Genomic DNA, 27048 nt, shown 5'->3' on the forward strand with positions numbered 1-27048 from the left:
CCAGGAAGATTTTAGCATTGTCGTGGACTAGTGACTCCTGCATGCCTCCCATCCTTGTCCCCTTTGGAGCAGGCACATCTACAGTGGTTATCCTATGCCTGTCCCACCAGTGTATGTCAGGTCGGTGCAGCGGGGGAGGCACAGTTAATTTGTCTCTAGAATTCCCAAGTCTGCAGATTTAGAACAACCCTACTCAAGGAGCTACACTTGAGGGAATAATACCCCAGGTGCTTCACCTACATCAAAGCCTGATTTAGATGCAGAGATTCTGGACATTGAGCTGATTCTACAGTGGGATGAGGATTTGAGGGGATGTTTGGAGGGCAAATGTATTTTGCATGTGGAAGGATGTAAATAATTTGTGACCATTAGGTGGACTGTGGTCATTTTAAAACTCTTTGATGCTCTTCCATTCAAGGAGTAGCACATAATTCCTCTGCCTTTGAGTGTAGGCTGAACGTAGTGACTTCCTTTTAACAAACGAAAGATGGTGAAAGTAACTGTGTGATTTCCGAATCCATCCTTTCATAGATCAGATAGAGAAGCTGAGGGTTGAGGTCAGAGAGTGGCAGAAGCCAGCTTGTCCCTGTCCCAAGACTATATGACACTCTCTGAACGAGTCCCACTGAAACCCTCCTTTGCCAGTTCAGTTCACTGTGCCGGGAATGCCCTTTTTCTTGAAGCCACCAGCTGAGCCCTGCCTGTTCCCCAGGGATGGGCTTGTGCATCATCTCCTTTGGGAAGCCTGATCCCAGCCTTCTCCTTGGGAATTCCCTCACTCACAGCACAGACCACACTCTAATGCAGCTGTTTATATGTGTGTCTGTCTCCTTCTCAACTGCAACACCTCTGAGGGCAGGGACAGGGCCTGTTTCATCTGTGTATCCCACAGCCCTATGTAGGCCCTGATGCAGGAGAGGCACCTGCAGTGAGAGTGGCTGAATAAGCCCTGCAGAGAGAGCCTCTGCCCAGGCTTTCCGAAGGGCCCTGGTGGCTAAGTCCTACCAGGGAAAGCAGTGTGCACGTACACAGCCCGGGTCTGGGTAGAACAATGGGGGCTACTGCTCCAAAACAGAGGCAGGTTAGAAGGCAAGCCTGGCTCAGGGCTGTGTGACTGGGGATGGGATAGACATGGGTTCTCTTTTTGTTGTATAATGATGATTCAGCTTGTTTTTGGGGAATCAGTAACTGGGACTGTGTGTACGCTGCAAAGGAAACATTAACTTGAAGGTCATAGCCTGTGGGAAATCAAAGCGGGCAGGCCAAGTGACCTAGGCTTGTTTTTTTTTTTTTTTTTCGGTTGTTTTTTTTAAATTTAGAGCCAGTGTTTCTCTTTATCTCCTGGGATGCCTCGTTCAGATACTTCTACCCTGCCTTGTGAGTTACTCATGATGTCACCTGATCCCCACCCCTTAAAACCTCTCCCCAAAGGGAACCTAGAATTCAAAATAGTTTTCTCCATATTTCCCCTTTAAAGGGCCAGCGTGCAATTTTTCTTATAGAGGTGAAGGTAGGGATGAGCCTTAATACAGCTCTGTGCTACGCACCAGAGCCCACCTGAGGACCTGCAGACACAGAAGAAATGCTTCTGGGCCACAGAGCTTACAGCCTGCTCCTGCCGGGTCCTCTCCAGCCCCACACCAAATCTAACCTGGGGGTGTTGTGTGTTTGCACCCGCATGCCTGGACAGCACTGGGCTGACACATGGCTCCCAGAAACTCATTGCAGAGGAATAAATGAGAAAAGAGGAGGCAGGGACAGTGTCTCTACTCCAGGTGCTTGTACCCCTACGGGGGAAATGAATGTACAGACAGCAGATATCAAAGGTGGGAAGGTGGGAGGGGATGTGAACCATCACAGAGGGGAGACATGAAGAAATGAGGTCTGGGTACTTCAGGCTCCACCTGGGAGATAAGGCCTAGTGAGACTGTGATGAATTTAACCAGCAAAAAATGAGAAAGACATTCCAGTTGAAGAGAATGTAAGAATGATGCATGGGTGCATGCAGGTGGGGACGTGGGTTGTTTTTGAGGAACCAGGAGAAAGCATTGCAGCTGCAGGAGAGGAGCTGGCAAAGTCAGGGGTCACGAGGCCACAACATGGGGTGCAGACTGTGGGTTTCACTCTGTTGTCCAGTGGTAACAAGATGTTCTGATTTCATAGGCCAGGGCAATTTCAACAGCATTCCAGTAACTGACGTTAGATTCTCATTTTCTTGTTTTGCAACGTAAAAACACCTTTAAAAAAATCAATATCCTGGAATATTATTCAGCCTTAGAAAGGAAGAAAATTCCGACACACACTACGACATGGAAGAATCTTGAGTACATTACTCTAACTGAATTAACCCAGCCACAATAGGACAAACGGTTCTGTTCCTATGAGGCCCCTAAAGTAGTCATGTTCATAGAGACAGAAAGTGGAATGAGGGGTGCCAGGGGCCATGGGGAGGGGAGAATGGGGAGTTCATGTTTAATGGGGACAGAGTTTCAGTTGAAAAAGTTCTGGAGATGGATGTCGATGATAGTTGCACAACAGTGTGAATGCGCTTAAAAACATAGCACTGTGCACTGAAGAAGAGTTAAAATGGTAAATTTTGGGTTATGTTTATTTTACCACAAGTAAAAATAATAACTTAAAAAAATCAGTTTCCACTAGCCATCATGATAAATGAGTTGGAAAAGCTCATGTAGCATCAGAAAGCTGAAAGGAGCAACTGGGTCTTGTTGGAAGCTCTGTCCCTGATGGCCCTAGGCCTGGGCTGGCCTCTGAGTGTAAGGAAATCACCCACCCAGGATCCAGTGCAGGCCAGAGCCTGGCACGTGCAAGACAAGTGAGCAGAACCTGGCACTGGTTGGGGAGTGCAGGATGGTGCCATGGCCCAGGGCCAGGGACAGCAGAGCCCTGACCCTGACCCTGACCCTGACCCTGAGCCTGAGGGTTTGGGGTGTGGAGCACTTCATGGAACCCAGAGAAGTGCAGAGTGTAGGGGCTGCTTGGGAGACATGGCAACTGTGATCATAACCGGGAGCAGGGAAGACCCGGCTCCTTCCCTCCCCTCATGTCCTTCCAGGACCCTCCAGTGGCTAAGTCTCTGCAAGTCAGATGCAGAGAGGCCTGGGGCTGCTGCCCTTCCAGGTCAGACTCCAAGCATCAGGCCCCATGAAGGGTGGGGAGTGGACCAGAGGGACTCGCAGATGAGTGGCGCTGTCTAGTCAGTGGAGAGCGCACCTCACGTTGCTCAGTGGAGGGAGCCACACGAAGTAGCTGCAAGAGCGCTGGAAATGCTGCAGGGTAAAAAGAAGTGGCGAGGCAGCTGGAGATCAGCAGTGGCACGACCCGCCACCACCCGAGGCTGCACGGACGCTGGGAGGGTGGAGTCACTGTGGAGCTCTCAAGTTGGAACCATCCAGGAACGGGCACCCTGGGCTCTTTAGGAGGAGCGGGGATCCAGGAGACGCTGCTGCCATTCCTGGAGCACATGCTGTGAAGTGTTTGGCTGCGAAGGGGAAGGTAACAAGAGAAAGTCATGGTGGGAAGGGGGAAAGGCTGTAACGAGAGAGACTTAAGAGTGTAAAAAGCTATTGAGAAAGACTCAGCTGAGAAGGAAAAGTTGAATATACAAGAAAGGGGAGAATCAGTAGTGTCTGTGGTTCCTGAAAAGGGGAGGAAGGGAAGACGTCCAAAAGCAGATTCCAAGGTGGCTTGAATGGCATCATAACCAGAAGGAAGGAGGGAGGGTGGCAGGATGGATGGGTGGGTGGCTAGCTGGATGGTGGGTTTTCTTTACCCATGGTTCATGTTGGTACAAGATCCCCCGCTGGTGGCTTTCCTTCTCTCTCTAAAGAGTGGGGTAAGGTCATCTCCTGAGGTGGGGTGCAGGAGAGGGAAGCTCGAGCAGTCCTTGTGGGGTTGGGGAATGGGAGAGCGGTGGAAGGACCCTGGGCTGTATTGAAGGCTCACCTCAGTTTACAGTGGGACCAAACTGCACGTTTGAGACCCCAGATGCATCAGACTACTCAAGAAGCAGGCACGGAGGAAAAGGAAACCCATCTCTGAGTTTACCCAGATGGCTTCAGTGAAAATTAAAGGGCGGTCGTGGACTGCAGATTCTGAGCTGGACAAGGAAAACGCTAGTGAATTGAGAGAAACTATCAAGGGCCCTTTAAGACCAAAGAGTGGGTCATGCTGGAGCGGTTGACCGGAGACTAAAAGAGCAGACCGAGAACAGAAGGTGGAGATGGCGAGTCTGAACGAGAGGTTCCGTTGACGTCGGCTCTGTCATAAAGCAAAAACCTTAAGCAAGTTTAAAGCTTAAACTTGTCAGAGTTTATTTGAGAAAAAAAAAAAAGATTTGTTAATTGGGCAGCCCTCAGAACCAGAACAGGTTCAAAGAGCTCCTGGCTGCTACACAGTCAGGCTGCATTTATGGACAGAAAGTGGAAGTGGGGCAAAAAGAGCAACTTAATTGGTTGCAACTCAGCATTGTATCTCACTTGAAGCAGCCAGCTGCCTGTTACTAACTGAAACTCAGATATTTGTGACGTGAGTATACATTTGATCCTTGGACAACACAGGTTGGACCTGTGCGGGTCCATGTACGGGAGATTTTTAAAATAAATACAGTCGGCCCTCCATATTGGCAGCTTCTGCATCTACAACCAAATACAAATAAAAATACAGCATTTGTGGGATGTGAAACCTGTGTATGCAGAGGGCCAACTTTTTGTATTCATGGGTTTCACAGAGGCAATTGTGGAACTTCAGTATGCACCGGTTTTGGTATCCACAGGTGGTCCTGGAACCAATGCCCTGCAGATACTGAGAGACCACTGTGCTCCTAAGTTAATTAGTTACATTTAGCATGAATTACTCCATATTGGCTTGGTCTGCTGGGCCCAGTACAGGAGGCTTCTCCAAATCAGTAGCCTTCTGCAAATTTTATTTAACAATCCCTTGCTTTTGGTCAGGATCTCACCTAGGTAAGAATGTGAATAAAACTTAGGGCATCAGTGCTACTCCCAGTTACCGTCATTTTAGATATTCGGTCTCAACATATCATTTATTCCTAGGTTACAGTGTCCTCATGATCATACTTTTGAGGATTTTTGTCATTCCAATAAAAAGGTACCATTTAATGTTTAGCAGATGGCTGCATGCAAACATTTAAAAATTTTTGAAAGAATACAATGCACCAGGAAGACTACTATTATGACTATTGGGAGCTTGACACCAAGAGTTTAAAGTATGCCCCTTACCCAGGGTCCTCATGAAACAAATCAACTAAAATCGAATAGATCAAACAATAAACCAAATGAAGAGTGCACCCATTTTAACCAAATAGCCTGTTTGTTGTTTTTTTGTGACTGAGTCTCTACAATATCCGATGTATTTATTCATATGCAACAAAAAGCATCAGCACTGACTCCTCCTTGCTCAGCTAATAAGCCATCTCACATCCCATGACTGGGCCAAATCAAAGCAGGAGTCAGAGCAAGTGGACCAGAAGTCCAGTTCTATAAAAGGGACCACAAATACAATTTAAATAGGCAGTTGCATTAGGGATGTTACTAAAGTTAATCACTAAGTGAACTAATGGATCCCTTAGATGATGTAAAGTTCTGGGTTTAGCAGAAAAGATCCAACATTTTCTATTTATTGTGAAGTTCTAACTACAGCATTATCCTTCCAAGTAAAAAAGTAGACATAAACAAACTAGGCATAAACAAGGAAAGCTCAACAGGGAAAGCGTCTCACTAAGAGAAGAGTTTAGTTCCCATGTATTAGGAAAACTGTTCATATCTAATATGTCATCTGCTTCCAGGAAAATTTCCCCATGTCCAGCTTTACCTTAAATTCTACAACAGGTGTGCAGTTCCAGGAATCTTGAGAGGCCCTTTGAGTTGTGAGTTGTGGACCCAACCAAGTTCAAGGCCCCGAAGCTTGGCTGCAGTGTGGGTAGTGATAAGAACTTGCTATGGTGCCTACCAACAGGGTTCCAGGGCAATCTTTCTTTGATATCATTTCCAGAAGATCTTGTCTTCAGGTTCTAAACTGTGAGGGACTTGATTGTTCTCAGTTGGTGGATCATGGAAAGTTTCTTTTATCTGGTGAAAACATACTTTGGCATAATACATGAAAGCTTTACAGTGTTTAGTTATATCAGAATTGAGGAGAGTGGGAGATACATGAGATTCCATTATTAAGGGCACAGGCTTCCAATAAATATTACATAAAGGCCCAGTCTATGTATTCTGATGGGAGTGGATCTGATTCTCCGCAAAGCCAGTGATAGTGCCTTTGGCCAAGGCAATCAAATTGATTCAGTTGTCAATTTCAGTTTCTTAAAATGTCATTTGTTCTTTCAAACTTTCTAGAAGGTTGAGGGTGATGGGGACAATGATAGCAATGATAGTGTCATTGTGTTTGCAATACCTTGTTTAACTGCTTTAGAGTTTGAACAGTAACATAGGTTCCTCTGTTGCAGGAGATTCCTCTCCAGGGGCACCCCAGAAAGGAAACACAATTCTAATAACATATTAGCCACTGTCCTAGCATCAGTTTTCTTACATGGGAAAGTTTCTATCTGACCAGAGAACATGCAAACTATTACAATAACATGCTGATATCCTGTCAAGGATGGAAGCTGAATGAAGTGCCTCCGTAAATATTCAAATGGTTCACCATGTGTTAGAAATACATCACCTGAAGCTTTCATTGTCTTCACAGGATTATGGGTTTGACAAATCAAACATTGGTTATAAACCCTTTTAACAATTTTAGAACAATCACCCTACCAATATTTTTCATAATTTGTATCACCGTAATGAGCTATGGAGTGCAGAGCCCTTAACAATGGAAGCTTCAAGGACTCAGAGAGGACCAAGTGGCTATCCAGGGCCTCCATGAGTCCACACTTCACACTGATTTTACGTCTTTTCAGATACCAATTTTGTTTTTACAAATTGGTGCACTGCACTGTTTATTAAGTAAGTCATCATAGGGGAGCTGACTTTGATGAATCTTATGGAGTTTATTGAAATTACACATCCTAACAATTTCAGTACTGGCTGACTTAGCATGAACATCTGCCAGGGCATTCCCTTGATACTCAGGTGCAGTTTTATAAGTAGGTGTTTTGATTTTAATAATGGCAGTTTGTGATGGTAACAGGATGGCAGAAAGGAGTTCATCTACTTGGAGTTCATTTTTGATGGGGATCCCACTGGAAGTGAGAAGCCCCCTTTGTTTCCATAACATGCTGAAATTATGAAGTACTTCTAAAGTATATCTGCTGTCTAAAAATATCTACTGATTTATCTTTAACTATGTGACAATCTCAGGTAAAAGCAAAAAGCTCTGCAGGTTAGGCTAATTTAAATTGGGGAAGAATTTCCTTTCCTATTAATTCATTTTGAGTGGTAACAGCATACCCCACCTGACATTTTCCTTCTGAGTTTTCAGCCTAAGACTCATCAACAAACAAATGTCTCCTTGGGATAAGCTAATGGAGTGCTTCATAAAGCAGCATGCAAGACTAATGATTCAGATACCACACTCACACTGTAGTCAGCCAGAGGTAGCAGAGTGTAACATCTTAGATGGAGATTGGGAAGCAAAAGGATTTCATAAGATGATAGTCTACTTGCTGAAAAATGCTGAATTTGACTAGAATTTAATAAACTTTCCACAACATGCAGGACTTGCATAAAAGTTCATTCCCTAAGACTAACTCAGGTTAAAACTCTACCAGTATGACAGCTGTGGCTACTGCTTTTAGTGGTGAGGATGTGCCTCAGCTGCGGGGGCTGACTGCCTGCTATAATGTGCCGTGGGCCTATTGTTTTCCCCTATGCCTGACTGCCATGTTCATGAATGAACAAGGTGAAAGGTTTAGTGTAATTTGGAAGTACTAAGGTTGGGGCTGCGGTAAGGCCGGTTTCTGCCAGTGAGAAGCCTGCTCCTGACTGCCCTCCCATGATGCAGGCTCTGGTACTGCATTCTTAGTGAGCTCATACAATGGTGAGATGGTTAAGGAAAAGCTTGGAACCCAGGATCTGCAGTATCCTGCAAGTCCCAGAAAACCTCTTCACTGTCTTTTAGCTGTAGGCCAGGGAAAACCTTGAGTGGTTTTTATTCTCTTGGAAACCCTTTCCACAGTCAGGTCATGCCTTAAAACGTGAAACTTTCCCCTTGAAAACTGAAGGCTTTCCATCAAAACTTTGTGACCTTTATGTGCAAGTTGCTGTAAGAGGTAAAGTGAGTCCATTTCAGACCACACTTTACTGGGAGAGCAAGGCAAGAGATAATCTACACGCCGAATGAGGGGAGAATTTCAAGGAAATTGCAAGGTTATCCAGTCCCGGTGTAACGCCTGGGAAAAATAAGAAGGAGCTTCAGGAAACCTCTGTGGCATTATAGTCCAGGTGTACTTTGATTTTTCCAAGTGAAAAGCAAACACATACTGACTCTCTTTCTTAGCTAGAATGCTAAAGAAAGCTGGACAGGGACCTATGACTGTGAGCCATTCTGAATCAATGTGCACATTGAACAATCAAGTGTTAGAGTTTGGAATCACAGGAAACCTTGGTATCACGATTTTATTAAGTGCTCGTAAATCTTGAACAAATTTCCCTCCTTGTCCATCCTTGTCCCTTGATTTTTTAACTGGTAGGATTGGAGTATTACAAGGACTAATACACAGAATAAGTCCTTGTTTAATGAAATCTTCTGCAATTGATGAGAGTCCTTGAATTGCCCAGGCCTCAGTAAATATTAGGATAATTTAGGTAAAGGTTTAGAATGATCTATTTAGACTTTTATAGTTACCATACTTTTAACTCTTCCTATATCAGCAGAGGAAGAAGTCCATAAACATTCGGATATTTTAGAGAGATCAGAGATATTGCAGGCCTGAGTTTTGATCTTGTCAGTTTCTGCCTGTGGAGAGCACAACAGATCTCGTTCAGGGGGTCAGGAAACTCTAACTCCTGCTCCGCAGGAAACTTCATATGCCTCTTTAGCTTAGCAGATAAGTCTTCCCCTAGCAAGTTACTAGAATAGTGTCACATAGGAAAAGGTTCATTTTCTGAAAATGGCCCCAGCATCAACTGGATGGGTTCATACATGGGTACTGTTGTGTCTGATTCAAAACCCCCACCACAGAAATGACCTTTCCACTTTCGGGGATTTGTCGGCTTGTTAAAAGAAAACCTTCAGCTGAATTAAATTTAAAGGAGTTTAACTGAGTGATGAATGATTCATAAATCGGGCAGCCCCCAGAATCACAGCAGATTTGAAGAGACTTCAGAGATGCCTCAGGGTCAGAACAAATCTATAGACAAGAAAGCAAAGTGATGCACAGGAATTGGAGGTGAGGTACAGAACAGCTGAATTGGCTACAGGTTGGAGTTTGCCTTATTTGAACACAATTTGAATGCTCAGTAGTATATGAGTGGTTGAAGTATGGCTCCTGGGATTGGCCAGGACTCAGCAACTGTTACAAGTGCATACTCCTAAATTAGGCTTTCAATCTTGTCTACCTACTAAGTTAGGTTACAGTTCATCCACAAGGACTCAGATATAGGAGTATGGAGCCCTTCTCAGGCCATATTTAGTTTGCTTTAGTAATTCCCCCTTTTGGTCATTTTCTCAATTTTGAGAGATTGACCAAAACTTTAGTCATTGATGTCACTATCACCATTGTAAATGTAATTATTTTGTCTTAAAACCCACTGAGAAACAGTAGAACAGTAGGTTTTGCAAAGATAGGAGCAAGGATTGAGTAGAGGGTGCCTCCTTATGCTGGAACATACTATTTTAAGAGTAAAACAAGACCTGGTCTATTCTGGTCTAGAATCTATGTGCTTCCTTAAAGTCTTAGCTTGATTATGTCATATTTAGCATAACCAACTCCATTTTTGGTTTGGTCTCTTGGGGTCTAGTGCATGAGTTCAGTCCAAAACAATGGCCTCCTATAATTTTGTTTTAAAAAAATCTCCCCTTTTAACTGGGTTCTCAAGTGAGAGTGTAACCAAAACTTAGGGCTTTAGCACCACTTTCAGTTACCATCATTTTGGGTTTCTGGTCTCAGCATGTCATTCATAGCTTACAGTGTCCTCATGGTCCCATATTTTTTTCAGCTGGACTCCAGAAGGGCAAGGCAGCCATCCTGGTTCTCCATGAGTCCATGCTTAATTAGCATTAGACTCACATCCTCTTGAATAGCAGTTGTTTTTCCAAATTTGGTGCACAGCACTGATAACTGATGGGTCATAATAGGCAATTTGATGTAGACCATGCATTTCATTCAAATTGTCTAACTAAAAAATTTCAGTATTGGCTGATTTACTGTGAAAATCTGGCAAAGTCTTTTCTTGGTATTTAATTAACTTTTGTTCTACTTAGGTTAGCAGTTTTATAACCTAGTCAGTCTTTTCATTAAAGTTCCAGGAATTCCTACCCAATTCAAATGATATGATTCTAAAGTTATTAGAAACCTGCATTCCAGAGTGCTTTTTAGGGTCCATTTCATCCTTTCATGAGTCTCCTAAAAGACACCATATTCTAGGATTTTACATGCTTGTGAAGTTTTCAAAAACTGCATCAGCATTAAGCAATTAACTGTGGAAATGACTTTAAATAGTCATAGTTAAAGACACAATATAAATGGTAATTTGGTTATTTCTGTGGTCTACAGTAACTTAACCATAATTATGATTGATAGCATATACTAAGACATATTAGAATTTTAGAAATACCATACAATTTTAGAACATATATTAATATCATTCACTAAAATATAATCTGAAGAAGGTTAAATATTATTTCTTTGACAATGTTTCCCATGTAATAACATGTCAAATAATCCTGTTTACCTCTCTTTTGGATGCTTCAGGGGCCCTCTGTAGCATCCCAAAGTTAAGGTCAGAAAAGACTATTTTGAAGCTGAAATTTGATTTTGGGAAGCCTGTCAAATATGTTAAAGGTTTAAAACATTTGATATTATGCTTAATCAGTTTAACCATGAGGTGAGATTCTTGTAAACCTTTTATCACCTTTTACAATTTTTGTAAAAGAGCACATCAGTGCTTTAAGAAAACCATCTGTGCTTTTTTTTCGATGTTCAATTCATGGAAAAACTGAATAGTACCCCTTTAAATTTAGTCAATATGTTCACACACAGAATTTTTTTTATCAGATTAATTTTTACAAACCTTCCACAACTTATTCAGACCCTTAGCTTCTTCTTATCTAATTTGAAACAACCCTTTAGCCATCTAAACTAGGCAAAAATTTACATTTCTATCCCTTCTTATAATCTTTTACCAAAAACACATTTCACTCTCCTCACACATCTTGCATGTAGAACAATTTTTTAGTAGTTTCAATTACATGTTATAATGGTAACTCTTAGCAACTTTTACTTTTGTTGCATAAATTTCCTTTCATGAATCCTTTCACAACATACACAAACTATCTACAACATGCTTGGACTTTCTGACTTGTCCTAAACATCCCTCTTTTTAAACAACCAGTTATTTTATTTTAGGACAAGAATTTACCATACAAGATCCTTTCCTATATAAAATCTCTTTTCTTTATAACCTTATTTTCATAGCCAAGATGCATGACTAAGTCCACATGTCCCCAGGCCTTATCTAGAATCTAAGGTCTCCAAGGTAGGTAAGTTGAACAATTTTCAAAAGTCAAAGCAGGTTATAACCTTAAAGCATTTAGCAAACCTAATATCTGACCTGTCTATATTAGACCAAATGTCTTTATTTTGCCAATAATCTTTAAAGCTGTTTTTATTTCCCAAAGATTACTAACGTTATATAAACTAAGACATTACAGTTTTACTTTCCTGACAAAATATTTGATTTAAGAACATATTTTTCTTTAGGCCAATTAATTAGAGCTCTCTTATATAAACATTATGCACCCAACACATATATAACTACACAGGCAGAACAGAAGAAGACTCAGTAGTTTATATGTCTCTTAATTGGATTACTGGGTTTAGGGTGGAGTCCTTGGAAGAACAGGGCCAGCAAAGCATGCAGTTTCTGGGGCCTAATATAATAAGCAGTCACATCTGGAAGGCAAAACTGACCTTCAAAAATTAAGGGTCTCATTTTTATGCCAGACCCTTAATCTGGTATAAAGAACAGAGCCTTAGATTTTGAGAGGGATCTATCCATTTCCAATGCCTGGGGTTCCATGAAGAAAACAGGTTTTTTTTTTTCCAAAATGGGGTCTCTGGCGCCTTCTATTTTTTCCAAAGAGTCCAAGGCTGTTAGAGCTTGAATATCTGCTTTTAATTAAGCTGACTTTTAACCATAGTGCTCTTTCTAAAAACTCCTTTTAAATTTCTTATTACCTGACTTTAGCCAGGCCAAATGGCTGATATTTCTGTCTTTTGAACTTTACCAAAGGTAACCTTACAGATGAAACCAACAAAGCTCAACTAAGGATATGACTTAACCACAAGTGTACTAGGTATTTTCAAAGAGGTGGTAAGCAGTTTTTACAAAATCTGAAATTTTTAAAGGTAACTCAGAGAAATGAAGATTTAAGAAGGGAAGCTAGAGGTTGTTTATGGAGGGGAAGAAGATCAGGAAGTGGTAAAAGTCACACAGGTATTAACCAGAAAGTACTCATTCTCTAAGCTTGGAATCAAACCCAGGCCACCAATGTGAAAGGATAAAACTTAGCTGCTGAGCTACAACACTAGGCAGTCTCCATTGCCCTTCCCAGAAGGAGTCTAGAGTAGTTAATTTTGAGCTTGCAAAGTCTTTCAACTACTCAAGATAATTTTTAGAGTTTAGTGTGACATGAACCCTAAAATTCCTGTTCCCTGGAAGGCAGAGACCAAGAGAAAGTACCGCCACATAATTACAAGGCCAAGCTACCAAGGACATAAAACAAGATGGAGACCTAATCCAGTTTTTGTTTGTTTGTTTGTTTCAGGGACCTGCCGCAACACAAAAGAAAAAGAAATTAATGCACTCTAGTGCCTTTGTTGTTTATTTGGAATGTACCACTGTAAGTTATCTTTAGTAACATTTCGCCATTTCTGTAAGACTTTGCTGCTTCCCAGGCCTAATGTATGAGCCGGAAGGAATTCGGTTTTCTAGAAATTAAGGATCCCATTTTTACCTAAAATATTGGCTTTACTGTCAGGTTTCCTTGATTAACTTAGTCAATGATTTCTTTCCCACCTAAACGCACAAGAAAATGAAACAAAATAGTAGAATATAAAATCCCTGCAAACTTTTAAAAGCCAAATTTTACACCCCTACAATATTACCACTTATGACCAGTTCCTTTCTGACCCAGTCAGATGTAAGAGTACTCTAACTGGATCCAAGCCAGTTAATTCCCAGATCAAATCCATTCCTGGACCCAGTCCAGTTTCTGTTGTGACTTCCAAACCCAGTTTGGATCAGAAATTTGTTCAAAGAAACTGAGAGCTCAAAACACAAATCCATGGAGCTCTGAAATCTGAGAGAGAACTTACCCATGATCCCCAGCTGCTCTGAGAGATCAATGGACACAAATAAGTCCTGCAGGTACCTTGCTTGTTCACTCAGTACTCCTGGGGGTCGTTAGAAGTTGTACTTTGGATCCCACTTCTGCCACCATCTGTTAAAAGAAAAACTTCAGCCAAATTAAATAGAAAAAAACTTTAATTGAGCAATGGACGATTCACAAATTGGGCAGCTCTGAGAATCACAACAGATTCAGAGAGACTCCGGGGTTCCTCGTGGTCAGAACAAATTTATAGACAAAAAAAAAGGGGGGGAAAGTGATATGCAGAAATCAGAATTGAGGTACAGAACAGCTGGACTGGTTACAGCTTGGCATTTGCCTTATTTGAACACAGTTTGAACACTGAGTGGTGTATGAGTGGTTGAAGTATGGCTGCTGGAATTGGCCAGGACTCAACGATTGTTACAGGTGCATACTCCTAAGTTAGATTTTCAATGTTGCCCACCTATTACGTTAGGTTGCAGTTCATCTACAAGGACTCAAACATAGAAGAAGTACAGAGTCCTTCTCAAGCCATATTTAGTTTGCTTTAACAGCTTATTAAAGTGGGGTTTGTGAAAGATAAACCAAACCCAATATTCACCAGCATGCTACAGGTTCCTTGCTTGTCTTAGCCTCTGTTTCTCATTGTTTATCAAAAGGCATCACAGGCAACAGCTAGCCGGAAAGTCCCTCCTGCGGCCAGGCTGATTGTGATCTCATGGGCTCCCTCTAGTGGGCAGACCATCGCCACTGAAAGGAGGAGGCTCCTTGGTGGACTGGGATGACTGGACAACCTCTCTTCCAGGGCCCTGGCTGTTTGCAATGTAGGTAGACACCTTGGGGTGAAGGGTTTCTTACTCTAGGTTCTTTAGACTGTGGTTTAAAACAAGGACAAGGTGGTCTCTTTGGCTTTGGCCCCTGTAATTGTTGCAATTGAAGAGGCATAAGCTTATTAGCTTTCTGTGCTTTTTCTTATTCTAGAGTCCTTTGAAAATGCTCAGCTAAAGTCACCAATTCCACCATGTCTGTCATTCCCCATCCAAATTCATGCTTCTTAATGCAACTGCTAAATTCGGGACAACATTTGTTTATAAATAGAGCAGTTAATGCCATTTTAATCCCTACAGGAAATTCTCCTTGTAGTCTTTTGAGTGCAGAATGTTTCACAAATAGTGTTTCTAAACCAGCTCTGTAATATGAAATGGGTACGTCCTTTTTTCACCTGCAAGACTGACAGATGGATCCTTTTTTTTTGTGCAGAAGACTTAGGAACTGAATTTAAAAGGTTTTCAGTGTTCTTCCAGCTTGTTGTAGCAAGAAGGTTTTAGTGTCTTTAATATCCCCTCGGGTTCTCTCTATTCTGCTGCTTTTATACTCTTTTGAGCTTTACCAGGTTCCAAAATCAAGTGAAGAAATTCATAAAGTCAAAAGTTCCTGGATCATAAGCTCCTATGGCAATTCTAAATTCCTAGGTAAACGTTTGAGGATTTTCTCTTGCATTAGGAAAGTATCTTATGAAGGCTTTAAGTTCAGCTTCAGAGCATGGAGTAAAGTGGTTACAGCAGGCCGGCCTAGGTGTTCAGAGGGTCTCACGTTGTAAGACAGTTGTCCAACCCCTCCTTTTCATTTTCCTCAAGATGGAAAGGTACTTGAGCAAAACGATCAGTGGACTCAGGATATTGAAGTAATGACAAAGACAGCAAGGAGCAGTCAGAGTTAATTCAATGAGCGTGCAGTCCTCCTTCCTCTGGTCCTCAGTTTGCTGATTAAGCTTTTTATTTGTCTCCTGGGAAGAAACTTTTAAGGCAGACACTCTTTGTTTAATCTTTTACATGTTTCTGCATACCAATTAAAATGCATTCCATTGTTCTTATGGGATGTTTTATCTTTCTATTTCTATTTTTTCCCTGCAAATAAACAATTTTATCCAAATTAAAACTTCTCAACCAGGCACGGTGGCTCATCCCTATAATCTACGCACTTTGGGAGGCCGAGGGGGATGGATCACTTGAGACCAGGAGTTCAAGACAAGCCTGGGCAATAGAGAGAAATTCCATCTCTACAAAAAATACAAAATTTAACTGGGGGTGGTGGTGTGCACCTGTAATCTCAGCTACTTGGGAGGCTAAGGCAGGAGAATCGCTTGAGCCCAGGAGGCAGAGGTTGCAGTGAGCCGAGATTGCGCCATTGCACTCAAGTCTGAGTAACAGGAGTAAAACCCTGTCTCATCAAACAAGCAAACAAACTTCCCCACTGTGGCTGCTGTAACTCTAAATTATTTTGGGTAAGGTTCACCCATTTCTCCAGAAAAGCCCTTGTTCTGTGTCCATAGTTCATATACAAGAAATTGACTAGAGAGTCCCAGATGGGGGAGTTCTAAGCTCCTTGGATCCCAGTAAACCCCTGATTCCCTATCTCCTAGGAATCCTGCCTACCACACCCAGTTCAGTTTCTGTTTTGGCCCAGCCAGACATCTGAAACCTCTGTAGGATCAGTCCAGTTTCAAGATTTCTGAACCCAGTGTGGATCAAATTTCTCAAATAAGCTCAGAGAGCTCAGAACCCGAATGAGTGGAGCTCAGAATCCGAGAGGGCTAGACCCACCATCCCCAGTTCCAGGGGATCAGTGGGCACAATGGGCCCTGGTGCGTGCCTTGGCTTGGCCACCCCCTGCTCCTGGGGGTCACTATGTTCCTCTTTGAGTTCCTTCACATTCACCGATCTGTTAAAAAGGGAAAACCTCAGGCAAGCTTAAATTTATCAGGTTTATTTAAGGGGAAAAAAACTTGCAAGCTGGGCAGCCCTTAGAACTAGAACAAGTTCAAAGAACTCCTGCTTGTCACATGGTCAGGCAGCATTTATGAACAGAAAACTAACATAGAGCAAAAAGAACAACTAAATTGGCTACAGCTCAGTGTTTTGTCTCACTGGGTCGGCTGACTGCCTACTATGACATAAAGCTCAAGCCTTAACTAACCAAAACTCAGCTATTTGTTGCCTCAGTATACTCTTAAGGAAATTAGTGACATTTAGCATGAACAACTCCGTATTGGCTTGGTCTGCTGGGTGCAGGAGAGGAGCCTGATCCAAATCAATGGCCCCTACAAATGTTACTGAAGAGTTCTAAGGAGGGGTCCTGAGGTAGCTGTGGCCACGAGGGTCAGCTTGAGGCTGAAGATGAGAAGCGCACACATTCTTATATTCTCCATTCTCTGCAGTTGGTTTTTGCTTATTCCTGGGCTGGCCACCACCCTTTGTAATTGCTGTAGATTTTGCTTTATTTTCAAATTATGTTATTAAAAATTAACTATGTACTCTTTGACCCAGCCATTCCACTTCTGGGTATTTTACCCAAGAGAAATGAAGATATACATCCACAGAAAGACTTGTAGAATTTTCACAGCAGCCTATTCACCATAGTCAAGACCTCAACACAACTCAAATGCCCACCAATAGGAGAATGAATCAAAAAATTAATGCTTTTATATAGTAGAGTATTATTTATTAATAAAAAGGAAGGAAAACATGCAGCAATATTATGTTAAGTGACAGAAGCCAGACTCAAAATAGTACATGCTGTATGACTTTTCTGTAGGATGTTTGAGATCCCACCAAAACTAATGTATGGTAATAAAAGTCAGCACAGTCATTTGAGGGTGGGGTTGACTGGAAAGCAACCCTAGGAGATTTCTTGGCGCGATGAAATGTCCTCTAGCTTGTTTGAGATGGTGACTATACAGGTTGTGAAACTGCCAAGACCCATTAAACTCAACATGTAAGATCTGTAAACAGAAATTATTATAAGGTTAAAATTAACTACAAAAAATATGTGCTGGGCATAAAACACGAAACAACCCAGAAATGAGTAGAGAAAAAGTTAACAACCCACCCACCCTCTTTGGGCTTCCCTGAGTCAATTGCTGTTACTGCTGTTTGTGTACAGAACTGAAGGCCTGTTACTATCCTGCAAAACTCTTGTTACTATTCAAGCATCACGACTGTAATCCTAACACTTTGGGAGGCCAAGGTGGGAGACTCACTTGAAGCCAGGGGTCCAAGACCAGCCTGGGCAACACAGTCTCTACAGATTTTTTAAAAGTGTATTAGCCAAGCATGACGGCATGCACCTATAGTCCTAGCTGCTTAGGAGGCTGAGGCAAGAGTATGGCTTGAGCCCAGGAGTTTGAACCTGGGTGACCGAGTGAGATTCTGTTTCTAAAAACAAAAACAAAAAGAAATTGATATTGAAACTTTCAGTTCAAATTTAGGCTTGTAACATTTTATGTAACCCCTTTGGTTTCAATAAAAAATAATTTGAAAACAAGAAAGATTCTAGGAAGATAATTAGATAAGTGAAATAATGACATTCAATAGATTTGAAATATAAAGTTAGAAACACCTTCCAAAAATTAGATCAAAATGGTGAATAAATGGAAAATAACATAAAAGATAAAAGATTTAGAAAATCAACCCATGAATCAACCCGACATTGAACAGTAAGTGAAGTCTCAAACATTCTAGCTGACTTCCAGTTACTGTATGAGACTTTTTTTCATTTATCAGATATGTAGGGAATAGACTGACCACTGAGCTGAGACATTCTCAGACAATCACAGACATTCTCAGACAATCACAGTGTTGTGCCTTCTTGGCTACGGCCCTGGACTCCACCACAGCAGGTGGGAAGTTCAGCCAGTTCCACTTCAGACTTGAAGGGCTAGGACACCCAGATGGCAAACGCTGGCCTCATGCCCACTAAGGATGAGTTGGGAAGCACACATTCACGAGAAAGAGAAAGGAGAGATGCTGACAACTACATCCACACAGCTCTCGGACGAGGAAACTGGGATGCAAATAACAATGGCATCTCAGAAAAAGGAGGTGCTGCCCTCGAAAGGAAGATGAGAACCTACTTTTAAATATTTTATTGCCGATGAAACATGAGACAATGAAACAGGAGCACTTGTTAAAGAAGGACTGAAAATATGCCCCCCTTCCTCAAAATTCTTTCTTAGAAGCCACTGGAGTATGCAATCAAAAAAAAAAAAAAAAAAAAAAAAAAAAAAAAAAAAAAAAAAAAAAAAAAAAAAAAAAAGGAATATCAAGATCTGGATGCAGGAGCTGGCAGGGAACTGGTACAGGACATGGGCAATAGTCAGTCTCAGGATGCCTGCAGCCTGGGCAGCCGGAGTCCCTGTGCAGCAGGGCAGAAGTGCTGGGGCACATGGTGTTGAGCCTGCAGGATGAGGATGAGGCACCTTATAAAGGATATGGCCATGTACTTGACAGATCTAATGCAGCATTTTGAAAAAATAAATAAAGATCAGTGCACCAAAATGAAGCAAATTTTAAAATGAGGTAATCACTAACTCTAAGCAAAACAAAAAGTTGGACTAGGAAAAAAACCCACCATATGCTACTATTGTGTTTACAGTGTAGTACATAGTCTTAATAGACTACTAATGTATAATAGATTGTAAAATTTATCAATATTTTACTACATCCATACTGGGAGATTGGAGGGTTGAGAAGAAAGGGAAAATGCAGAGAAAGGGACTGGCACAAGGAATAAATCTTCATCTGTCCTGACACACGCTCCAAGGCCATATCAGAAATTACTCATTGGGCAATAGCTGTGCAAGTGTATTATTTGGAAGCACTTATTAATGTGTTTGGTATTTCCACTCTTGTTGGATGCATGCAGCAGGCACTCTTCAGGTGCAGAAGGGGAGGTCTATTGTCTCATCCTTGTACACCCAGCATCGCCAGGGTGTCTGCAGAAGGCAGGGCTTAGTGAGCAAGTGAATACGCAAACACATACACATCCTTGGATATCCCTCCGCCACCTTCAGGGAGCAGGGGTCTGTGTACAGGGAACCTGCTCCTAAGGTAGTGGGCTGCTGTCTACCCCACCTCCACACACATACACCTAGCCTGGACTTACCCTCTCAGGCCCCAAAGGTCAGGCCAGGTGGGGCTGGGACAGCCTCCCTAGCCCGTCCTGCTGGCTAAGGAAGCAGGGGTGTAGGCTGAGGAAGGGAAAGGGAGACACAGGGGTTGCAGGCTCTGATTTCAGGTCCAGGCTAGGGCCCTAATGGCTCATGCTGGAGATGGGTATCATGCTTGTAAAGTTCTACAGGAAACATGAACACGGGCACTGTGTCCCTGGGCTGCCTGGGTCCTCCCTGCCAAGTCCAGGTCTGCTTAGACTCACACGTGGCCATCTCTCCATTTATAGGGTTGCTCCAGTGAGTTCAGTTACAACACTGATTCCCTGTGCTGAGGGTTCAGGACTGGCAAAGACCTGCCCTTGACTTCCGGGATTCTTAGGATCCCCATGGCACTGACACTGTGGACTTGTGAAATTTCATTTCTGATAAGATTGCATAAATCCCAGTGAGGTCACTGTATTAGTCTGTTCTCGCATTGTATAAAGAACTACCTGAGACTGGGTAACTTATAAGAAAAGAAGTTTTAATTGGCTCATGGTTCCACAGGAAGCATAGCAGGGAAGGCCTCAGGAAACTTTCAATCGTGGTGGAAGGCAAAGGGAAAGCAGGCACATCTTACATGGCCAGAGAAGGAGGAAGAGGAAAGAGAGGCGGGAGGTGCCACACACTTTTAAACAACCAGATATCATGGAGAACTCACTATACCAAGAGCAACAAGGGGGATCTGCCCACATGATCCAATCACCCCCCACCAGGCCTTTCCTCCAACATTGGGGATTACAATTTGAGGTGAGATTTGGGCAGGGACACAAATCCAAACCATATCAGTCACCTTCTAAAGAAATGCTTATTCATGAGGTTGAGAGCTTTGCAATTGGTGCAGAGGGCGTACACCTGGGAGAGTTTTTTCTATAAGGGTTTTTCACTGAAGTTTCATGAAATTATTGGTGTCTTCATGCTGTAACGGGTGGGCCACTGAGTTCAACCAACATTTAAACAAGCACTTGCTATCTATTGGCCTGGATGTAAAAGGCAGAGTCCCTGTGCTCCAGAAGTTCAGAGTCAGGGAAGGGAGATGGATGTGTTCAGTCCATTCATTCTCTTGATAAATGTATACTGAGCACCTAGGATGTGTTGGACACTGTCCCAGACACTGAGATATAGCAAAGAACAAAATTTCAAAAAAAAAAAAAAAAAAAAAAAAAAAAACACCACATAGGACTTATGTGCCTGGGAACAGACAATAAGCAAAATAAAGATGGGAATTATCAGCTATATGAAATGGAGAAAAATAAAGTAGGGGAGAGGAAAAGGAGAGTTGAGGGAGGTTGCATTTTAAACAGAGTGGTGAGGGAGGCTTTATGACAGAGTGATCACTGAGCAGAACCCTACTGAAGGAAAGGGAGTCAAGTACACCCAGGGGAAGAGCACACCAAGGGGAGGAGCATCTGGTGGGAAGGGCACACCTAGATGAAAAGTACATCTGGGGGAAGGGTATACCGGGGAGTGGGTGTACCTCAGGAAAGGGTGCACCTGGGGAGAGGGAGCACCTGGGGGAAGGGTACACCTCGCAAGTGGGTACACCTGGGGGAAGGTTCACCTGGGGATTGGGTGAACTTGGGGAGAGGGTACATCTGGGGAGAGGGTGCACCTGGGAAATGGGTGTACCTGAGGAGAGGATACACCTGGGGGAAGGGTGCACCTAAGGAGTGTGTATACCTGGGAAAATGGTGCACTTGGGGGAAACGTACACCTGGGGATAGGGTACACCTGGTGGAAGGGTGTACCTGAGGAGTGAGTGCACCTGGGAAGAGGGTGTACTTGGGGAGTGGGTGCACTCAGAGAAAGGGTGTTCCTGGGATGTGGGTGCACCTGGGGAAAGGGTGTACCGTGGGAAAGGTGCACCTAGAAAGGGTACAGCAAGGGGAAGGGTGTGCCTAGGGGAAGGGTGTGCCTAGGGGAAGGGTGCACCTGGGGAGTGGGTATACCTGGGGGAAGGGTATACCTGAGAGAAAGGTACACTGGGAAGTGGGTGCACCTGGGGAAAGGGTGCACCTAGGAGATGGACACACCTGTGGAAAGGGTTCATCTTGGGGAGGGATTGTGTCATCTTCCCATCCTTTCCCTCCTCTTGTCATTCAAACCTCTAAAATACAATCTTTTCTCAACTTGGGGCTTGGGGACAAGGTTCATAAAGTCAGTAACTATTAGAAGCAGTATGTAATCACGTGTGTGTACTGCGTACAGTGGCATTTTCTCTAGTGAGACAATTTGTGACTGTAGATTGAGCTTTTTCCCAAAGATTGAGAATCCTGGGATGTTTATTCAATTTCACTCATGAATGCAATGGTTTATTAAAGAATACACTTCCAGAGGAAGTGATGGTCAGAGACACTTGCTAAGCTTATAATGGAAGCTTGCAGCCCTGAAGGTGCTCCTGGAGATCATACCCAGATCTATGCTGGACACCCAGGGCATGAGGTCAGCTCAGAGGTCAGCAGGGCTGCCTCTGCTAACTGCTTTCATGGAAGCTGAGGCAGAAGCCTGACAACTTGTTCACTTGCAGCTGATCTCATGCTTTTTGCTTTAGCACATACTTGAGAGAATGTTTACATTGGAGTTCAATCAGACCAGCCATCCTACTTTGCCATTTTATCCCAACCTCAGCACATACACAGGAAAGTTTTAGCAGTTCAAAATAACATTTTTAGTCATTTGGCAGAAGCAGTATGCCAATTTGCAACTTTGCTGGAAATTTCCCAATATGCAATCTCTGCTAATGAGCTCATTACAAAACTTTTCACAGCCTCCCTAGGGGACTGTCCTAGGAACTATATGTATCCAAGGCACTAATGTTTTTTCTAGATATTTTATTGTTATCATGATTGTAAAATAGATCTTTGTTCACTTTATTTTGTACAGGGTTATTGCAAGTATATATAAATGCAACTTATCACTGTGTTTATTTTATATCCAGCCACTTTATTCTCTTACTGTTATTCCTAAATACTTGCTACCTCTTTGAGGAACGCCCATATTTTTCTGCCCTGTGGACATCACTTCTTGACCAATAAATTGGGAGTTCAGTGCTGGATTCTGAGCAGGGAAGTGATGTGTGCCTTCTAAGCAGAAGCTCTCTGGGTATCTATTACTGCTTTTAAAACCATCACACTGTAATCCCAGCACTTTGGGAGGCCAAGGCGGGCAGATCACGAGGTCAGTAGATCGAGACCATCCTGGCTAATACAGTGAAACCCCGTCTCTACTAAAAATGCAAAAAAATTAGCCAGGCGTGGTGGCAGGCACCTGTAGTCCCAGCTACTCAGGAGACTGAGGCAGGAGAATGGCGTGAACCTGGGAAGCGGAACTTGCAGTGAGCCAAGATCGCGCCACTACACGCCAGCCTGGGCGACAGAGCGAGACTCTGTCTTACAAAAAACAAAACAAAACAAAAAAACCAAAAAAACCCAAATAGTCCCCATAAGGTGTGGCTTAAAATAATGGTTTATGATCTAATGACCCTGTGGTCTGGGTTCAGTAGTTCTTTCTTGGGTTTCTTACGAGGTTGTAGTCAGTTTCCAGCTGGGGCTGCATGCCACCTGAAGGCTCAGCTGGGCTGGATGTCCAAAATGGCCCAGTCACACAGTGGGCAGTGGATTCTGACTCTCACCTGGAGCCTCAGTGGGGCCTCTTCACTGGAGCACTCACATGTGGCATCTCCATGTGGCTTGGGATTCTCACAGCCTGACAGCTAGATTCCAGGAGGGAACATTATCAAGAGATCCAGGTGTCTTACAAGCCCAGCCTCAGAAGTCCTAGAATGTTACTTCCATCACAACCCATTGGTTAAACAAGTCACTAAGGTTAGTCCAGACTTTGTTAGTAAGACAAAGGCAAGATTCCAGTACTCGGTGTAAGAATCATCAAGCACATACACGGAGGAAAGGAATTGATGGTGACTGTCTTTGTAGACTATCCGTACAAGCTTGAAAACCATCACCTGGTTCTGCAAGCTCCTTTTCCTTGGCCATGAGGCCAGTGTGACCCAGGTGAGGGCTGCTAGAACTCGTTGGACTGATTCGTTCACTCAGGCATGCATTTTAAGTTAATAAATACTTACTGAGTTTCCACTGAGTGCATACATGATGGAATCAAACCAAACCAAGGCCCTCTTCAGCTATACTCACGTCTAGGGTATAGGAGGGATAGTGGGGCGGGTTATGCTTGTTAGGCAGATGAGTTCAGAACTACAGAGTGATGAAAATATTAACACCTATGTAGCACTTACTGTATGCCAAACACCATTTTACATACTTTACACATCGTGCTTTACGGCAGAACCTGAGAAACATGCTCAACAAGTCCAGGAAATAAATAGAGGTATCAGCTGTCACTTTTTTATTGTAAAATTTTTTAAGTAGTGCAATAAAATAAAATAAAACAGAATGCATAATCATTAAGAGGGAAGAAATAAAATATTACTATTTTAGATACAATGATTTTGATCTGCAGAGGTCTCAAGAGAATAAACAGAAAATTCCTAAAATTAGTAAGTAAAGCCCTAGCTCCATCACGTACAAGCCTTATGAGCTTAGGTCACTCACTTCCTCTCTCTTCTCTCATCTGAACCTCTGAAGGGCCCTGGAAATGGGGATCCCCTGCCTTGACAGCTCATCGGTATGTGTGAAAAGCCAACAAGAGTGGATATGATAGGAACTGCAATCATAAAGCACTTTGGAGAGTGTGAAGACTGGTGCTCGCAGCAGAAGTTAACACACTGATGCTGTGATCACTGTTCAGTAGGTGGATGGTCCTTAGTGATCCTTGAAGAGTAGCTGTGACTGGAAGACACAGAATGGAGAGGGTGGATCACGCAAATGAAAAGATGGGCTCCAGCATTCAGTGGAAGGAACTTGTGGTTGGTTCCCCATTTTTTTGTTGGCGGTGGTGGTTTATTTTCATTCCCCATGCCCGATCCTTCTGATGGCACTCACTGATTTGGCTCTAGGGCACAAGTCTATGTTGCATGCAGTCCTGGTGTGACAATCAATTGAGGCATTTCCTGGGCTAGGAGCTGGGACACAGGCCAGGCCAATCAGACTCTGGTTCCCCAGGACGCTGAGTCTTAGTGGAGTCATGCCAAGATGGAAACAGCTGACCTGTTGTGCTGCTGCCATGGCTCCCTGAGGAGTGTCCCTCAGTTCCTGAGAGGGGACTGTCTGCACATTGGCTCTTTTGGATTGATTTTCACTTTTCTTTGATTCGGAGAGCTACCCACATCCTCTCCAAGCCTTGCTCCAGTCAACCAGACTGCTTGCAATGGAAGAAATGCCTATGCAGAAGGCATCGAGGCTCCTGGGAAGATGGGGAGCGGCACATGTTCTCACGGTGTTGACACCTGTGCATGAGAAACACCTCATTGCCTTGGCACGACAAACCCAAGAGGGAGGGGTTCCTCCCCCCATTCTGCAAATGGAAAACTGAGGCTCAGAGGGGAAATTGATCACCCAGTGTCATAGCCAATGAATGACAGAGGGAAAGTCATGGTCCAGGGCTGAGTCCGGGTTCCACAGTCTGTAGAAGAAATTCTTCAACCCCTTCATCATGTGACAAGAGCCACAAGGTCTCCAGGCCTCCTGGACACGACAGGTGTTTGCTCACAAACTGAAACTGTCTCTGCTGGGTCACACCCTTCCCTGTCCATCCCTATTCTTGGTGCAGGGTGTCAGCTGGCCCCTGGAGGACCTATGGGTATTCAACTTGCAGAAAGCCTCAGCGAGTGATGAAGTCATTTTATCATTCGGCATGTTGACAAAAAAAAAAAAAAAAATTTTGTTTGAACTTTTCAGCCGTAGTTTCATTTCCATAAATCTCTTCATTCTTATCCTAGTCCTTCCCCAACTGTTTGTCAAAATTCCCATCATATATTTTTCCACTTGGAAGACTGATTTTAATACCCATCCTCCACCCCCACCAGGCCATGGTGTGGACATTTTTCATTCCCAAAGTCAGGAGGCCAGAGACATTTCCAAGAGAGGTCAAAGCACTTGCTGGTCATGTTAGAAAATGAGCAGGGAGGATAAGGGTGTGAAGGGGCATCCTGCCTCCAGGAGGGACCCCCTCCAAGTGAGTTAAGAGATGTGGGCCGGGAGGGCTGAGCAGTAGCGTCCACTGGGAAACCCTGGGCTCCAGGCCCAGCCCTGTGGCTGCCTCACTGGGCAAGCCCTTTCTGCTGGCCTTGGAGGACATGGACCATCTTCCCAGGCTTGGCTGTGTATCCCAATGGCACCATGGAGCAGCCAGGTCCCTTGGCCAGGCCACTAAACTACACTGTATCCCCCTTGTCATCTGTTGCATGCAGGCATCAGTATTTACCTTTAAGGAAGTGTTTCTCAAACTTGAGTCACTCAGTTTTCATGGCATATTTATACACTATATGTGTGATTATTAAAAGTTTCCTTTAAATCAAATTATTGCCTTTGTTTAAATATCTTTCTTTAACTTGCATGTATCATCACTGAAGATGGAAAACCAGTATCACATGCCATAAACAAAGGCTAACTAAACAAAATAGCACAACTATAAAATAACAGGATTCATATGTCCCCTAAAATCAACTTGTATACTACCAATGATATGTACACCCAATTTTGGAAACACTACTTTAAGGGGGCTGAGATACGAACTCAAATACCTCCAACTCCGATGTCCCCAAGTCCTTCAATTATCAGGGGTTTCTATTTCATAATTTAAAACACAAGCAGCCTGAATTCATGTTCCATACGTGATGGCAAGTCTCCCACCTGTTCCTTCTTCCCTTATGAGACTTTTGTGGATTTCCAAAAGGTTCATGTTTTCCAGGAACGAACAAATGGCCAAACCGTGGTGTGGTGGGGGTTAAGGGGTGTGAGCTACCTCCTTCCCCACAGTGCCTAACTCCTCTCTGGCAATCCGTGTTCCAATGATGCCCAGATTTACACACCAAGCCTCTCTCCTGAGCTGCAGATGTGTGCACCTGACCACACACTTGGCAATTCCCTTTGGCTATCTTGTGGACGCCTCAGCTTAGAACGCTGAAGACAGAACTCCAGACCTTTGCCCTAACCCTGCTTTCCCCCGGCTTCTCTGTCAGGGAGGGTGGCCATTCCCCAGATCCTCATGTTTCCACAGGGGCAGAGACCACGTCTGTCCCATTCCCTGCTCTATGGTAGGAGTAAGAGCTTGTATGGGCCAGTTTAAGCTGTCATACCAAAGAACAAATGACTCCATGTCCTAAGGACTTCAAATAACAAAGGTTTATTTCTCTCGTGTATTTATGCCTCTCTCAGCATGGCTGGGTGTCTGTTCCATGTCAGCTTCATTCCAGAATCAAGGCTGATGCAGCAGCCCCTACCGGACATGCCAGCCTGGTGCCAAGGGAGAAAGAGCGACAGTGCAGCCACCGATGGCGCCTGGAGCTGCCACACCTGCCACACTGTTCATCACCCATGGCAGAAACTGAGTCACCAGGGCCAGGAAGCTCCGTCTTCAGGAGACAACTTGGGAATAACTGCACAGCCTCC

General features: G+C 43.5%; 1 long non-coding RNA gene across 1 annotated transcript in view; it reads left to right on the forward strand.

Annotated features, from left to right (window-relative positions):
* The window catches only part of LOC108528193 (uncharacterized), a 29573-nt gene extending 3617 nt beyond the window's left edge, over positions 1-25956 (forward strand). Inside the window, exon 2 of the long non-coding RNA XR_001885068.1 lies at positions 24124-25956. This is a non-coding gene — a long non-coding RNA (uncharacterized LOC108528193). The remainder of the gene's footprint in view (positions 1-24123) is intronic.
* Positions 25957-27048: the final 1092 nt, after the last annotated feature.

Source organism: Rhinopithecus bieti, unplaced genomic scaffold (assembly GCF_001698545.2).
Source record: "Rhinopithecus bieti isolate Rb0 unplaced genomic scaffold, ASM169854v2 scaffold_5333, whole genome shotgun sequence".
Lineage (NCBI taxonomy): Eukaryota > Metazoa > Chordata > Mammalia > Primates > Cercopithecidae > Rhinopithecus > Rhinopithecus bieti.